Source organism: Mytilus californianus, unplaced genomic scaffold (genome assembly GCF_021869535.1).
Source record: "Mytilus californianus isolate M0D057914Y unplaced genomic scaffold, xbMytCali1.0.p SCAF_11, whole genome shotgun sequence".
Classification (NCBI taxonomy): domain Eukaryota; kingdom Metazoa; phylum Mollusca; class Bivalvia; order Mytilida; family Mytilidae; genus Mytilus; species Mytilus californianus.
Genome location: NW_026262593.1, coordinates 48725107 through 48742929, shown reverse-complemented (window position 1 = coordinate 48742929; position 17823 = coordinate 48725107). Strand labels below are relative to the sequence as shown.

The following is a 17823-nucleotide window of genomic DNA, read 5'->3' as shown; positions in this document are numbered from 1 at the left end:
CTAACTAGTTCGAAGTATTTCTGACTTCTTCTCACAAAGTATAAAAGCAGGCAAATTTGGGGAAAATACGAGTTTCCAGTCATTTGTTGTATAAATTCAAATAAAACAACGTTCTATATTTAATGTTACAACAATTATTAAGAATGCAATTACCAGTCTTGTTGGAAAATGCAACGGTATTATAATTTATTCAGTTTCTGCTAGTGTAGTTTAGTAGCTGTTATCAATATGTGCAAATCGATAATTGCGTATAAAAGGTTTTATCTTTTGAATTGTTGCACATTTTGTTCTACAGGAGCCTTTTATACCTTACTATACGGTCTGAGTTTTGTTCATTGTTGAAGGCCATACAGTGAACCTTAATTGTTCACATCTTTGTCCTTTTGGTCTATATGGGTAGTTGTTTCATTGGCAATCATTCGATGTCGCCTTATTTTTACACTAAACAGTATAGGATTGACTGAAGCAAAAAGTCTGTGCAGGACAGATTTTATCACAAGAATAATGGCTCCTTAACAAGACAAACATTTGTGCCTTACAGTCTGTTTTATCAAGATATCTCAATATAATTAAAAAAACATAATTATGCATATATCAAATTATCTAAACGATAAAAGTTTCATTAAATGAATTAAAATATTTAAATATTTTCCTCGGTGTTATAAAAACTAAAATATTGCGGCCACAATGATGTAATTTCTTGGTCCATACCATGAGCCGGTAATTGGATCTGCTACAAGGAATATGAGTGTATATGTTCGCCATGCTAAGTTCGGATCATACTCGACGGGTAATCCATCAAAGCTATCCAAATGAACACCATTTATGCCATACCCAGCATACTGCAGGTTCATTTCCCGACTATCTATGCTGATAAGACATCTCGTTTTACCATCAGGCATTAGCTGTTTCTTTATGCAGTCTCCTTGGCAAAGATATGCTTTTGGCGGAGGGATATTACTTCCGACGTCCAGATATGGTTCTTCGTGTGACACCTTAAATATATCATGAAAGGCAGTGTAAGCCAATTTTCCGAGCGCACTGAACATGCCAAATGGGGGCATTGGTATAGGTTTTGGTTGCCCTTGCACACTGATTGTCTTTGCTGCGATGGAAGTTGGATTACGATGATACACAACTTTAAATTGATAAATTTTACCCGGCTGTATAGCATTCACATAATCATCTTGCAGGTTTATATCAAAAAGTTTTTGACCATCAAATGCTACTATATGAAAGCGGTTGTCAAAGTGCGATTTCGTAACAACTAAAAAAGTTCCTCTGAAATATAAATATAAGATGATAATACTATTATACTTGATAATTCATGCTGACGTGTGTATCTAATAAAAAATGAATAACCATAATTTTGTCTTTTGATTTTTATTAACAAACCTCCTCAAATGTATCCGTGTGATGTCAAACCGTGAATTCGTGCTTACTCGAAACACCGATTGGAAAGATGAGAACCCGTCTGCTTTGTCACAAATTTAACACTAGAGCTTGCTTATATACATTTGTGCAATTTGCAAATGTAGGGCTTATACACATTTGTGCAATTTGCAAATGCAGGATATGTTCTACTAACTATGTTATTTATTAGTGTTCCTAGTGCATATTGATTGTACTTCAAAAACTAATAACTATTTAAGGACAAGCAATTACCATTAATAACGCTTCTAGCTTGATCCTCGAAAGAAAAGTGACATTACAATCCTAAACTAATATTTTTAACATTCTGTTTTCATTTACACGCTTATCTAGAAAGTCTTGATATTGTCCAAAGATTTCTTCGTTTCTACATCGTTTTCATCAACAGGACTAAGATCAATCTCTCATCGTGTCACTGAAGCGAGACATAGTGATCTTACACTCCGGTGTCATCAACATTTAGGTTCAGTCTGTTGTCAAACCTTTTCGGACATCAATAACTTTGTCAAATCTTCATTGAATTTAATGAGACGTGGAAAGGAGCTGTTTTATTATCAAAAGACAGTATCCAAAGTAAAATTTTACCGTATTTAACTGATGAAAAGACTTACTTTTTTTCCAGTTTACATTTAGATTCAAAATTATGGTGTTAAAGTTTAAATAACTTTGTCAAACCTTAGTAGAATTTTTTGAAGATTTTTAATAATTAAAAGATAACGTTTGAAGCAAAATTAAGATTGTTTTTCTCCATTTTGCCATATTTTACTAATAAACGGACTTATTTTATTTTTGCAGTTAACATTAACCTGCAGTTTTGGATTTTTAAAATTTGTTAGGCATCAATAACTTTGTTATACTATCATGGAATGTTATGAAATTTGAACAGAAGCTTCTTCAAGATCAGGAATTGTCATCTGAAGAAAGGAATTCGATTTCTTTAATTTTGTACGTATTTCATTGATAGATTGGCTTAGTTTTATGCAGTCAACATCGCACCTTTAGACTGGCAATTGCAAATGCATGCGAGACACAAAATTGTGCGAAACCCTTTACGATTTTGGATATAATAGACGTCGTTTTAGTATGTTTTTACTGTATGCTTTGACCTTGAAGTTCCTATAGTGAAATCATATTTCAGTTATGTTTTTTTTTCATATTTGAACAGGAAATATTGTGAAAATATGATACATATAAGCACATTAAGATAATGATAAAGTTTTGTTGGTTACTGACATAATCTCTCTCTCTCTCTCTCTCTCTCTCTCTCTCTCTCTCTCTCTCTCTCTCTCTGTTGTTTACGCTGTAAATATTAACATCACACATGTATACTTTCGATCGAAGAACTAATTTTGTTATCAAACGTATCCCTAAAAAATTGGAAACAACACGTTTAAAAATTCCATGCGTCCGAAGCGCTTTTCTGGATTAACCTTCATCAGGAACGCTTAATGCCAAACATTTGAAATCCGAGGGATGTATAAGTACCGAAACAGTTGAAGAGCTTTATGACAAAAATACCTAAAACAAATAGCCAAATTCATCTAAGGTCAACTTTGCCTGAGGGAGTTGAAACCTTAGTTTCTTTATAATTTCAAAATTTATAAACGGACAAATTTAGAAAAAAAGTTTGTTATCAATCATGTCAGTACCGAAGTACTGACTACTGAGCTGACGATACCCTCGGGGACTGATAGTCCACCAGCAGAGGTATCGACCCAGTGATTTAAAAATTGGAAACAACACGTTTAAAAGTTATCTTTGCCAAAAATAGACTTCCCTGTGATCAGTCATGGAACCAGGCTTGGGATAATTGTAATTGTCATCATTAATCAGCTGTAATCGATTACAATTTTTCAGGTAATCACTGTAATCATTAATCATCCAAAAATCTGATTACATGTAATTTAATTTAAACAATTACTTTAAAAATACATGTACCTTGTAATCCTGAGTCCTTTTTGATTACATTCTGATTAAAACGGAAAAAAATCTCAAGTTGTGTTTATGTTGAATATATATCATGTGTTAAATGAACGTTTTTATTATTCATGTTTAATAAATATATAACTTGCTAACATAGTTTTGTTGACTTTAAGCATGTTAAAATATTATGAAATGTGGATGTACATGTAATTTGATACCAACAAAATGTTATTTAAATGATTTTTTTTAAACTTGTTTTCTTAGGACATCATTACATATTGAAAGGTAGAAATAACCGGGTTGGCAAAGTAATACCTGGGCCCAGGTTTTCCTGGGCTGGGCAATACTCCCAGAAATAGGTAAAACTGGGCAATATGATTGTTTAAGCTTATTCTTACACAGAATTGTAAAGACATGCTGTAGTTCATAGTATTATATCTAAATATATACATTTTGTACAGAAAAACATTCAGAGAGACATTTTTAGTGGGAAAAAAATCAATTTCTTCCTTTCCTTCAATGATGTAAGCACAGATTACAATTAGGATTTGCACATTTTTGGCTTACTTGTTAAGCTTTGTTTAAATAATCCAAACTTTAAACAGGTGCATTTGAGTGTTTATAATTGAATCAAATTGCTAAATAAACAGCCTAAAGGGACATGTCAGGGACACTTTTAAAAATAAAAAGGCTGATTGTATCTAATACGTAAACAAATCTGTTTTATAATCTGAATAATTACTTATCAATTAGTGATGTAAGTATAACTATGCTTCAACTTTTTAAACATTTTTATCAATGAACAAAATTTGTTTTAAAATCATTTTCCTTACATATAATTGTTTGTTTATTCATAATATATATAAAACAGAACACATTGATTAGTTAGCTTCATGTCAACAGTTTGGCCAAGTTAGACTGAACAGCAATTTGATAGATTTTTAATAGGAGTATATTTACTCTGTGTTATTTAAGAGTTGCTGGACCACAACTTTCACAGATTTATACACTTTGTAATAAAAGTCTGAAACAAGTGAACTAATAAATTCAAATACTATGTCTAATATATATCTTTTATGTATCATATTTGTTAATTAAACAATGAATCTTTAAGATTCAGGCTAATATTTTATGCTATTTTTACCCAGTATTGCCCAGTATTACCTAGTAAAAGCCTGGTTTTCCCAGTATTTCCCACTGGGCTGGGCAATACTCATAAAACCCGGTTTTTTTACAACCCTGTTTAATCCACATATCAAATAAAAATCCTTTCTCAAAACGTGCTACAGTTATAACCTTTATTCATTAACATCATCCAAATGGGTTATTTTGAAATTCATTGTTATCATATGTAATCATGATTACTTGCCAAAGTAATCATTAATTTAATTAGCTACTTTGAGAAATGGTGTAATCATTAATCTAATTTAATCGTACAAATGACAATTTGAAAGTAATTGTAATTTAAGGTGGTACCTAACACTACAGGGAGATAACTCTGTAAAAATCAGCTAAACGTTTTAATTACCTTGTATTGTTAAGGAAATATTAAGCTTCTCAATGATCAAAATTAGTGTTTGTCAAACTGCTATATAACCAATGAAATTTTGATAAAGTGGTTGGTTCAAATTTTTTGAAATTTTTATATTTTTGTCAAAGGGTCAAAGTAAACATTTTTGTCAAAATTTTATGAAAATTAAACGAGCCAAATTAATATTAGTCAAGGTGTTGGGTACCACCTTAATCAATTACATTGAAAGTAATCAGACCCATCTCTGCATGGAACACACAGTACATATATTTTGTAAAAACATCTATGATATTAAATGATTTAGCAATATTACTTACACTTCCGCCATCCTTCGTGTGGTTTATTGTACACAGAAAATATTGTAACAGGGACATATAATACAATAATTGTATTAAATGTCTCTGATTGTAGTAAATTTTCTACAAGAAGTTTAAATGTCTATGCATGTATTTCATAAGAAACATACTGTTGATTAAACCCTTGTTTGTCTTTGGGTTTTCATATATATATGTAGAAAAAAAATGAAATTTGTCATATGATTGCGACACAAGAGATGATTTCATTTTCCAATTGTGAACTTTGTCCAGATTTGGCCATAAAATTGGTCAGTGTTGGGTTTAATCTGCTCTTCGACGTTTGTATTACGCATGAATCTCACGTGAGATTCACTTCAAACGAGCTTATAGATGTCAAACTCACGTGAAAATTTTCCTATATGTATCATGATTTCTTTGAGAGAGGTTGCTGCTGAAAAAGTAGTCATATACCCAAGTGTTCTTGATGGTAAAGTTGAAGTCATCTCTTAGATAGCGTTACGGACACCGTCATATGATTTAGGAATACATGTGTCGCAAATAACCATTGATATGTTAACAAACCACTTGTACAGAGCTGGGCCTGCTGGTCCATCGTCACACCTGGATAGAGATGGCTAAGTATCATATTTTCGGCGTTTTTAGCGTTTAGAATGATGTCAACTGTACGAATAATGACACTTTAACATTGTTTTCTTTTATTTTCCAAACATGTAAACTTACTAGTTACTGTATTTGTTTACATCATTGTCAACAATACAATACAATACAATTTATTTACAACTTAGGCACACGTATGGTGCTACAAGAGGATAACAATTATACATTAACAATTACATATATACTTATACATTTACAAGCAAGTCGTTTCTCGTTTTTTATATAGATTAGACCGTTGGTTTTCCCGTTTGAATGGTTTTACACTAGTAATTTTTTGGGGCCCTTTATAGCTTACTATTGGGTGTGAGTCAAGGCTCCGTGTTGAAGACCGTACTGTGACCTATAATGGTTTACTTTTATAAATTTTGACTTGGATGGAGAGTTGTCTCATTGGCACTCATACCACATCTTATTATATCTATATAAGACACACAATAAATAAATAAGTGATATCATACAATAAAACTGAAATATACCATATTTGGTTGATTTGTTTGCAAAATTCTTAATTGCAACGTGGATATGAAGTTATTGTAACATGCTATGAATTATGAAAATATTTTTTCAATATGTCTTAGAAACATGCACACTTTTGTTAGCACTGGCACGTTACAGTGACCTAGTCGAAGGTCGGTGGTTCTCTTCTGGCACTCTGACTTCCTCCACCAATAGCAACTGACCAACACGAAATTGCACGATAGTGCTGAAAGTGGCGTTAAACACAAATCAATCAATCAATTTACATCCTAGGCCTTTGGTTGTATCATTAGTATCCTTATTGTTATATTGAGCAATGTGTGTGAAACCCTTACTGTCGTTTATCTAAAAATAAGAAGATGTGATATGATTGCCAATGAGACAACTACCCACCAAAAATCAAAGGACGTAGAAGTTATCAACCATAATAGGTCACCTTACGACCTTCAACAATGAGCAAAACGCATACCGCATAGCAAGCTATAAAAAGCCCCGAAACGACAATTGTAAAACAATTCAAACGAGAAAACTAACGGTCTGATTTATGTACAAAACAATAAACTAAAAACAAATATGATATACAGCTACAAACAAAATCCACTGAACTATAGGCTCCTGACTTGCCTGAATAAGTTATACTATACCTCATTTTAGCGTAGACCTGTATACATGTAATACGATTATTATTATGACTGTATTTGTTTTCCCTCTAATATGTGCCGTTGTATACCTGCAAGTGTAATATATTATGGGAGCATACTTAAGTTAAGGTGCATAAGCCTAGTGTAAATCTGTATAATTTTAGCCTCCATGTAACATAGATTTATTGCTTAATTCTATTTCTCGTGAATGTTCAAAAGGAAGTAATGATGCTATAAAGCAAACTAAGAGGACGACCATTTGATATTTTCGCGGGTGGGAGTGGTGGCCATAGGATTTCTTGCGGATTGACTATATATGTATATTTATTTTCATGATACTACGCATGCTTATTTTTTCCGCGCAAAAATTTATTTTCACTTTTGTACACACATCATTTATTTTTAGCTCTTTCCAGGCCTGGAGATTCCATTTCAAAATCCTCCTGTCCCTCCAGAAAATCTAATGGTCATCCCTTAACTACTGATTGAAAGACTTATCTTCCTTTCTTAAGGTGTGTACCTTAACTGGACATCGGTATATTGCAGTCGGCAAACCTCGGCAGATTCCACTACCCTACATCTAGACTAACCCCCAGATGTGATATCTGCCGAGGTATGCCGAATGCGGTATATCACCATCATATCTCATTGATTTACCTCTTTCCTATGTATAAAGGAAGACAAATCAATCAAAAATACATCAACTGAAATTTGAAAACCGTCAAGAATTTAATTCTGCACTTTTATTAGAATAAAAGGAGGTGTCGGATATACGTCATTGGGACAGCAACTCAACGTCACAATTAAGTAACCAAGTTATCTTGAGAGCAATATAGGGTCGCCGGCGTCAGAACCACATGTCAAACTTTAAATTGTCCAGAAAAATGTAAGACAATTATACACAGATCTACACAGACTATCAAAGATCTGCCTTAAGCATTACATTCTTCAAATAAGAATTCGCTGATGGTTGTTATCAGGGAAAGACCTATAAAGGAAGACAGTTTTCGCTGGGAAGTACATCCTACCGTGTATTTAACGTTAGTCCATTCATTTCTTGTCGTATGAAACATATGTCGTATTTGACCTCCAATTAAACTGACTGATCATTATACAATTACGTTTTTAAAATTGCAAAGATTTAAAGGAAAACTCTTCCATGTCGATCAACCCAAAAAGATTTAAATTCTGAAATATTTAATATTTTAACTAATTATATAAAATCATCCACAGCCATTCAATTAAAAATTAACTATTTCAGTGAGAACACGAAATCCCGTCTTCAAGTGCCAGTGAAGATTTTTCCTTTGTATTACAAGACAATTTAATTACCTGTATTTTGATGGAAAATCGTTCGTCTTGTTCAATGGATTTGAGACCGCCACATGAAGTTACGGCAGATTAAAACTTATGAATCTAAAGATTTAAATCGTAGTATAAAATAAATTGAAAAAAATGTTAAGGTTCAAAATTATTTACTTCTGAATATTACAAAATCTGTCATAGTTTTTTTTATTTATTAATATGAACATTACAAACTGAATCTCATCAATCACAAAAAATACATGAGGGTCTGGATGGGGTTTATAGAATATAGAATAATGTGCAAAAAGTGCAGAATAATGGGAAAAAAATATAAAAAATAGAGAAAATAGGGCAAAAAAATGAAAGAATAGAGAAAAATGAGCTAAACAATTAAAGAATACAGAAATCAATTAGCCCCATATATAGAGTATAAAGTACATCGATTTATTATATACTCGAGTTGGTTCTCGACATGTTAAAAATTGCCTTAAATCCGAAAGCAAAAGTCCCATAAATCTGGAGAGGTAAATCAAGATTTTTTTTTGTTTAAGTTAGTATGATATAAAGTTAGACTACAGGCATTATTTTTAATGTACCGAAATCTAGTTTCCATAGTTTCCAAAATGTAATAACATGTACAAATGTATAGGTAACCGAACGTGTTTTCTATATTGTGTAAGGTTTATAAAGGGGAAATTCATTATTAATCAAAGATTCAAAATGGCGGTCGTCAGACCTCACTGTGACTTTGAAATGAAAAACAGCAATTAGGACGCTGCTCCTTTGATTTGTTTTTTTTCCATGTCCATGAAGTGTTTTCGTGTCTTGTATTGATACACTGTACATTTTGTATCTTATACTCTAGTATTATGTTCTGTTATGCAGACGTTTCATGTACGGTCGACCCATATCCTGACCCATGCTTAGGGAGCTACCATTTAATTTTTATGGGGGGGCTAGGATGAAATTTGAAAAAAAAATAGGCAGGACATGTGTTTTGAGTAAAAAAAAGGCAGGATGAGACACTTTGCAAAAAAAAAAAGGCAGGATGACAATTTATGTAAAAAAAAAAGGCAGGACCGAATAGAGTGAAAAATAAAAAGGCAGGACAGAGATTACAACTATAAAAAATTGCAGGACCCAAAATTTTTCATCCTAGCCCCACCCCCCCCCCCCCCCCCCACCATAAAAATCAAATGGCAGCTCCCTTAGTTTGTGTACAATATAATATTAGATCCTTTTTGTTTGGTCAATGTTAAAGACAAATAACAAATATTATGGATGGATATGGCCACAGTATGATTTTTTTGTGTGCAGACAAGATAAGGCCTGTGCTTTACTGATAGGCAATCAATGAAAGTTAAAATCCTCTACGTTCATTGCAACTTTATTATAATAGAGAGATCGTATGGAAAATGATATCCGGTACTTAGCTACCTGGAGGTTCACTCATTTTCCAGCTTAATGCCAATACCGTATAATTAACGCAGCAGGACTCAGGATATAATATTTAAAAAGAATCGGGTATGACATCACTTCGAAAATATATTTCAAAGTGGAAAAACTAAAATTTGGACGAGGGATTTGGCAATTGTTACACTCATTTTCTTTGACAAGCTCAGTGCGCAAATTCACACTCTGATTTCTTTCTTTTTTTTTATCATATGAAACATGTTGGTTACTCCGCGAACCAAAATATTTGCAATTTGAAACCAAATCGAAAATTAAGGGTTTCTTCCTTCTTTTTTTTTTGAAAAGATATTCAACTTCATTAACAAACAGGGGAATATCCCAATGAGAAAAACTAAAATACCTTACATTTTTCTACAGTTCCTAATAGAGTGATTTTCAGATGACCTGAAACATGTATATTCAAATTTACAAGCTGTCCTAGCATAATTATTGCTGGTCCCAGATAATTGTTAAAGATCTTCTGTATAAAAATAAGGAGATTGTGTAAGATAGTCCAGTAAAATAAAAGTGCGTTATTACTTGGAAAAGTTCATATTATGTTTGAAAAAAGTATAACTTTGTTGATTTTTAATCAAAATTTATCGTGAAGGATCGAGCAACGCACTACTTAGATCGTGAAAGACATGGCGTGACCAGACTTTATGATCAGAAAACAATTAGGAGATAACTGTATTGTAATTTAAGCTTGGCCTTCGTAAAACGTAGATTTTACTGTCGCAAATTGAGTTGATCTAGCGAGGCGTAGCGGATGGTCTTGAGTTATAAATTCTAGGTGTTGACTCTGTGTGGAGTTTTTATCTATTTATAGTTTTACCTTTATTTGTCTTTGTACTATTTTCCATTTGATCGCATGACTCTTGATGTGGTTCGGTATATGTGCATCCAGCTTTCAGGTTTTTGGCTTTCTTCGTTCGTAATACGGGTTTGCCCCGAAATACGATTTGGACACATGATGTTTTATAGTGTTGTTTTACATTTTGTATAACCTTGCATTTATATTTAACTTACTTATTTTGTATTTTATCTGGAAAGTGTATTATGTTTTACTATACTGACTGTATTAAATTTTTTGTTAGCTTCTTTGTTTGATTTAATTATATACGACGTGTTTGAACGTTTAATTCAGATGTGTTGTATGCCCGTGATGTATGTTTACCCAGTTTTGACTGCTGGATCCCAGTTATGGCCACGTTAACCAATTATGTTTGTTTGGGTTTAACCCACCATTTTATTAGGAAAATGCCTGTGCCAAGTCAGGAATATGACAGCTGTTTTCCTACAGTTTTTTTAAACAGTGTTTTTCCCAATATTTACAAAAATCAATAAGGATCTTCGTTTTAAAGATATGACATTGCATACAAATTAATGGAAATCAAAGAAGACAATCTTAACTTTTCATACGACATAAAACTTATGCAGGACGGACAGACGGACTTGTATTGTAATAGAGCAACTAGTCGGTGTGGTATTATCAAATAATCAGATCGAATGGCATTGGACCATCATAGCCCTATTCACAAACAAAACTGAAACTGAATAAGTCATGAAAATCCAATCTTTTGATGTACCAATTACAAATTTAAATCATAATGTGTTTAAAGAACGATATGATTCGTTGATTTTTGCAATAACAAATAAGCGGCAACAGATCTTTCACGGTCTCTTTCAAGATCATTAAATAACGGTACCCGATCTTTCACGATCCGAAATATCAAATTTTTACAAATATTCCCATTTTACAAAGCTTCTGATTAAATTAAAACAAAATAACTTTAAGAACCATGAAAAAAAACATGTTTATTTACATTATTATTTCTCTGAAACTTCGATGAGCAATTTGCCTTTTGTAGTTTTGTAGAAACGGTGTACTTTTAAACCTTGATTTTTCTCGGATACTGATCGTAATGTTGAACCATTTTGACAAACAGTTCTATTTTTCTAATATTTGTCATTATAATTCATTAAATTTGATTATAATTTTACTGACTTTGCATGTGTCTTCTCAATAAGATTTCCATCACGATCCTATACCAGAATTTTCACGACCCAATCGCAAGACTTGACCACCGTTACTTGTTATTTCACGATCATTTTTCTCGATATACCGAATGAATGATAGCCGTGAATACATACGATTGTCCTTATAGACCCTCATTCAAAACCAACATGTTAAATCAGTAAAATGTATATGAATGATCTTTAAGTATTTATTTTTTTCTATAAAGATGAACTTGAAGTAACTTCACTAATTCTGATTACGAAACATGTATAAAGTTTAATTTCATGGCGGAAACTAGGACTGAAGCCGTAAATTTCTAATTTCATAAATGTTCGTTCTTTAATATACATAAGTCCTTAATTAACATTTATAAACTGTTCTTCACTTAATATTATAATATGAATTTATTTGTATAAAAGATTGCCTTTTGTATTTATGACAGAGTATTAATGCTAGCTGGTGCTCGGTCATGGATATTCAGAGTAGAAGATCGTCTCTCTACATGCATCCCTCTTGAAATGACTCATAATTTTAGAATTCTGGTATAAATGACAAATTCAAAGCGCTTCCACTGGCTCGTAATCCGTCATTAATATTCAGTGAAATTCTGAAATGAGGTATAAGTGAAAAGGGTAGGACAATTTTACAAAAGTCACCAATACACTTAAGCTACCTTATATCTGTCAAAGCTCAGGAGGGCAATCAGTTCTATATACCCTATACATAGCACTACTATGCTCATCTTAGGATGTGTAAAATGTTTGAATAATAGAATGCCTACCCATGTTAAATGACAAAGAGCATGACATGAAAATTTTATTTCAATTGTAAAACTGGAAAATTCTGAACTTTTGTACTTTGTACCTTTAAGACATATTCGAAAGGCAGCCATTTTGATTTGATGAAGCAAAAACGTTATAAAAAAACATTATACGATTAAAAATCAGAAATTTAGAATAGTTTTATTTTAATTAATTTCCTTATATTACAATTAAATTGTGACGTCACGAACGTGCAAAACATGGCTTTGTTTACAAATAAACTCATCATACATACCATGATTGAATGTTTGTACGACAGACGCACGTTTCGTCTACAAGACACTCATCACTGACGTTCGAATAAAAAAGTTAAAAAGGACAAATAAAATACGAAGTTGAAGAGCGTTGAGGACCCAAAATTACGAAAGGTTTGCCAAATGCAGTTAAGGTAATCTATTCCCTTAATATTTCGAAAAATAAAACAGTTAATTTATAATTACGACCATATCAATTATTATTCATGTCAACACAGTAGTGCTGACTAATGGGCTGGTGATACCCTCGGGAGGAAATCGCCACCAGCAGTGCCATCGACCCAGTGGTTATAAATAAACTCATCATAGCTGCCAAGATTGAAATGTTGTACGCCAGACGCGCTTTTCGTCTACAAGACTCATCAGTGACGCTCGAATCAAAAAAGTTAAAAAGGCCAAATAAGGTACGAATTTATAGAGCCTCGAGACACCAAAACTCCGAAATTTTTTGCCAAATACAGCTAAGGTAATTAATTGCTGGGGTAGAAAAATCCTTAGTATTTCTAAAAGTTCAAAGTTTTGTAAACAGTTGATTTTTAATTATGACCATATCAATAATAATTTATGTCAACACAGAAGTGCTGACTAATGGGCTGGTGATACCCTCATGGAGGAAACATCCATCAGCAGTGGTATCAACCCAGTGGTTATAAATAAATGTATCAGTGATACATGTATACCAGGATTGAAATTTTGAAGACGCGTGTTTCGTTTCGTTTACAAAAGACTCATCAGTGATGCCGGAACGAAGAGCGTCATTTTAGAATATTTCGTTAAATGCGTATATCATATGTCAGTGCAATATATACAGAATATCCCTATTTTTTTATATAGGAAATGTCTATGACCAGACAGTCAGCTGGTCATTAGCAGGATTATCTTTGGTTTCATCAATAAATTCTGAGTTTTGCATGACGGTTTCTTTCTAAATAAATGTTGTTAATCAAACAAAATGTTGTTTCTGTCCGCATGACACATTTTATTGCTAGTAACCACGTGCTTCATAATTTGGCAACATATGCAGGTTATTAATATTGGTATGTTGTTGATTGGTTCGAATATTTCCTTTTTTATACTTCCCAATTGTGAAATTTCCATTCCTATGTAGCGCATTCCAGAAGCGCCAGCATATGGAGTATATATCTCCCAATGGAGACGATATTCCAGAACTTGCATTTCCTATCATGATTCCCTTGATAGAGAGTTGCTGCTTACACCTAATATCTTTCGTAATTGATAGCTGTTCCAAATTCTCGAATCCAGAAATCTGCTCTTTGCAAGTCATAATTTGTACTCAACATGGGGTTATTTGTCGAATGATATGTTTTTTCTTTAATCATGACTTTCATAGAAACAATGGAATGGCCAAGCTGGTGAAAGTGTTATACAGAAATTTATTCTTATCTAGATCATTTCGATTAGACCGGGGATCATTTATTCTTTAGTTAAGTCTAAAAGTGTTTCACCTTCTTGTATCAGTCCAACAAGTGTTACATTCGATATCGTACACAATATTAGTAGCAGTACCACTCAGACCCTCATGAATATGTGTATTGTAACATTTGCTGGTCAACTTACTTTTATCAGGTATCAATAATGGGTATACCATAAATTTTACAGTTTTTTTCGTATTATATATATTATTTTTAACTCTGGAATAACAATTACTAAAAGTTTGAAAATCGAGGTATGAGATATTGTAAAAAAAACCTCTAAAACGACAAACCTGGGAAATTTTAAATGCCGTAGGGAAGCTTTCTTCCAATTCAATGATATAGATATTCCATACAAGTTTCCTATGCCTATTCAAAGCATTCTTAAATTTTGGCACGGCGTATGGACAGAGGAGCGGACAAAGAGTCGGATGAACAACCAGACAGATAGATAACGGTATGGCATAATACGTTCTGCGGGAGTATAAAAAAAAGATGAAGACCCTAAACAACATGGTAGAAAGAATAACGACGAACGGAAACGTTAACAAATTCCGACATGTCAAGAAATTGCCTAAGATCTAAAAGCTTAAGTCCCTTTAATCTAGAATAACAGTACAATTTTAAGGTACGAAAAACACTACACACCTAACTACAAATTGAACAAAATGAATCCTTTGCTAGCAAATATTGTGGTTGAACATTTGTGTTCTAAGAGAAGTAAACTTTAAATATCGCATTCGTTGTTATAAAAAAAACTCACAATAGCAATTGTAAAAACAAATAGCGTCTGCTATACGTTTACGTTCTATAGATTTAATGTTAAATACTGAATACTCATATTAAATTGACTTTGAAATTAGGCTGCTTAATTCCTCTTTGTCATTCAGGTCATACAATTGTAGTTACAGACCCTCATATAAGACCGACATGTTACATCGGTACAATGTATAGATAATGATGTATCTCTAAGTATTTATTTGTTAAGAAGACTTTGTATTTTGCTATTACGAAATATATACAATGGTTAATTATTTGTCGGAAATTAGAATGGGAGTCTTTCTTATTTCATTTTTGTTCGTTCTTTTCAATAGTTCTGGATTTGTTACAAGTTACGGTATACGGTGTAAGTACTTAATTCTCATTTTTAATTGTTATTCACATAATATGAGAACACATGTATAAGGTTTCCTCTTTTGTATTCTTGGCCATGTGTTTCCGCTAGTTGGTGCTTGGGCATCAATAGTAAACATTTGGGTATGTCTCTCTGTATTTTTTTTGTTTTACACACAAGTTAAAACGGAATATAACAATTATTCAAATGTCAGCAATACACATATGCTACCTTATATCCGTCAAAGCCGAGGTGGACATTCCCTTCTAATACTCAAGTAACCAATTGGGAGTAAATAATGGGAAATGGGAAAAAATCAAATTTCATACTTTGTTTTCATGTTTTTAAATCGATTTACGAAGCTATTTCTATGTTCTTTTATTTTGAGAAAGAAAACCATGTTTGATCATGTATATAGACTTTTGTAAAAATCGATAATGTCAGGAGCTCCTGGTCATTTCAAACGTTTTTAAAATGCTGATGTGGAGGTTAAAAATATGTTTCGCAGAATGTACAGTAATGTTTAATATTGTTTAAAAACGTATGATATGATTATGGTAACAAGACCTTACTCTAGAGTTTTTACCTTATTAAACAGCTCCTTATTCTAATATCAAGATAAGGACAGAACCGTTCACTGTTTTAATTTTATATATTCCCTAAATGATAAAGGAGATCTTATGCATGCATTTGGACATATTAACACAGGTAAAAGAAAATCCCCTTGAATAGAATTACATTAAGTTTGTTTTAACTGTTTGTTCTTTTGTATGCAATTAATGGAGTATTATAAGCTTGAAAAGAAGAGACAATAGATACCAAAGGGACATTCAAACTTAAGTCAAATTTAAACTGACAACGCCATTTTCAAAAAAAAGAAAAGAAACCTAAAGACGAACAACAGTGTACAAAACACAATTATAGAAAACTAAAGACTGAGGAAAACGAACCCCACTAAAAACTAAGGGTGATCTCAGGTGTTCAAGAAGGGTAAGCAAATTGTGGTCAACATGTGAAACTATAGTGATTAACTTTTGATCTACACTACGTAAAATTATTCTGTAAATTATTTATCGCTAAGACGGATGTCTCTTAAGCACTTTGGTGTTGACATGAAATATCATTGATATGGTTCATAACTGTATATTAACTGTTAACAAAACTTTGAATATTTGAAAATACTGAGGATTTTCTAATCCAGGAATAGATTTCTTTAGCTGTATTTGGCAAAACCTTTCGGAATAAAAGATCTCCAATGCTCTTCAACTTTGTTCTTTATTTGGCCTTTTTATATTTTTTGATTTGAGCGTCACTGATGAGTCTTTGTAGACGAAACGCGCGTCTAGCGTACAAAATTCTAATCCTGGTATCTATGATGATTTTATGGATGATTATAGATTAAGCAGGTGATACTTTCCTCACAGATGAATAATAAAATCTTATAAAAAAAATAAAGATTGCGAGTGGGTATTTTCTACTTCTAATACCAATGCGTGAATGATCTATAATTTATCAATATAAAGTTGAAAATTATCAGCCACTGTGATTGGTTTGAGATGATAATCAAAATGCCTCAACAAAATGCATTTACAATAAATAAAATATTTCCCGATGTTATTGCCGGTAATAATGCTTGGTTATTTACACATGCATATGACAGCAATATATTTTATATATGCTAACTCTGCGTCAGGCTAAATGAAGTTGATTTAACAGATTTTTTGAAGCTTGAATATGACACTTTACACAGATATCCTTTGTTTTAATAATTTCAAAATGAATCATATTTTGTCTAACTTCAGTACAAGAACAGCCATTTGTGACAGGAACAACAGGAGCCCCAGGTGGATTTGGAGGATGTGCTGCCTGTAGAGCTGTTTGCGATTGCGCATGTGTCAGACGAACCTGCACTGATACATCCTGTTGTGGACAAGAAGGATTTAGATCTGACACTACATTACCATCTTCACGTTACAGACAGGATATCTTTGAGGATCCCAGGTTCAGATTTATGTTATCTTTACCGCAAAAATGGCGTTATCTTGTAAAACGTCCACAGTGGATCTTATTTTGAAAAATTGAACTTACTCGCATTTTAAACTATATTTAAACTGTGTTTATGTTGCAATTAAAGGAAGTAATAAGATAATGTTCGTTTAATTTGTCGTCATCATATTGTACATTATGAATAAAATATGTAGGTTAATGTTATAACAAAGCGTCAACCAAGTTAATATAAACACAAAATGCCATCTATTATAAGAGAGATTGTATGGAGGTCTTCATATCTGTAATCTTATAGGCTACTTTTCTATTCGTTATATTTTGTCATCTCATTATTCTATATTGTTTAACTTTTTTCAATCATTCTCCTATCTGTAAACCCTTTCCAGGGGCTCTAGATCTTATCAGGCAACCAACAGTTTTCAACTATGGACAGATTTCTT

At 32.5% G+C, this 17823-nt stretch overlaps 2 long non-coding RNA genes across 2 annotated transcripts; one reads left to right on the top strand and one right to left on the bottom strand.

The window, feature by feature from the left end:
- Positions 1 to 472: 472 nt before the first annotated feature.
- Positions 473 to 5268, bottom strand: LOC127720244 (uncharacterized). The gene is made up of 2 exons (XR_007990676.1): positions 5203 to 5268; positions 473 to 1281 (listed from the first exon to the last, which is right to left on the bottom strand). It is a non-coding gene; the product is annotated as an uncharacterized LOC127720244 (long non-coding RNA).
- A 9939-nt stretch (positions 5269 to 15207) lies between these two features.
- LOC127720243 (uncharacterized) lies at positions 15208 to 17525 on the top strand. The gene is made up of 2 exons (XR_007990675.1): positions 15208 to 15388; positions 17179 to 17525. It is a non-coding gene; the product is annotated as an uncharacterized LOC127720243 (long non-coding RNA).
- Positions 17526 to 17823: the final 298 nt, after the last annotated feature.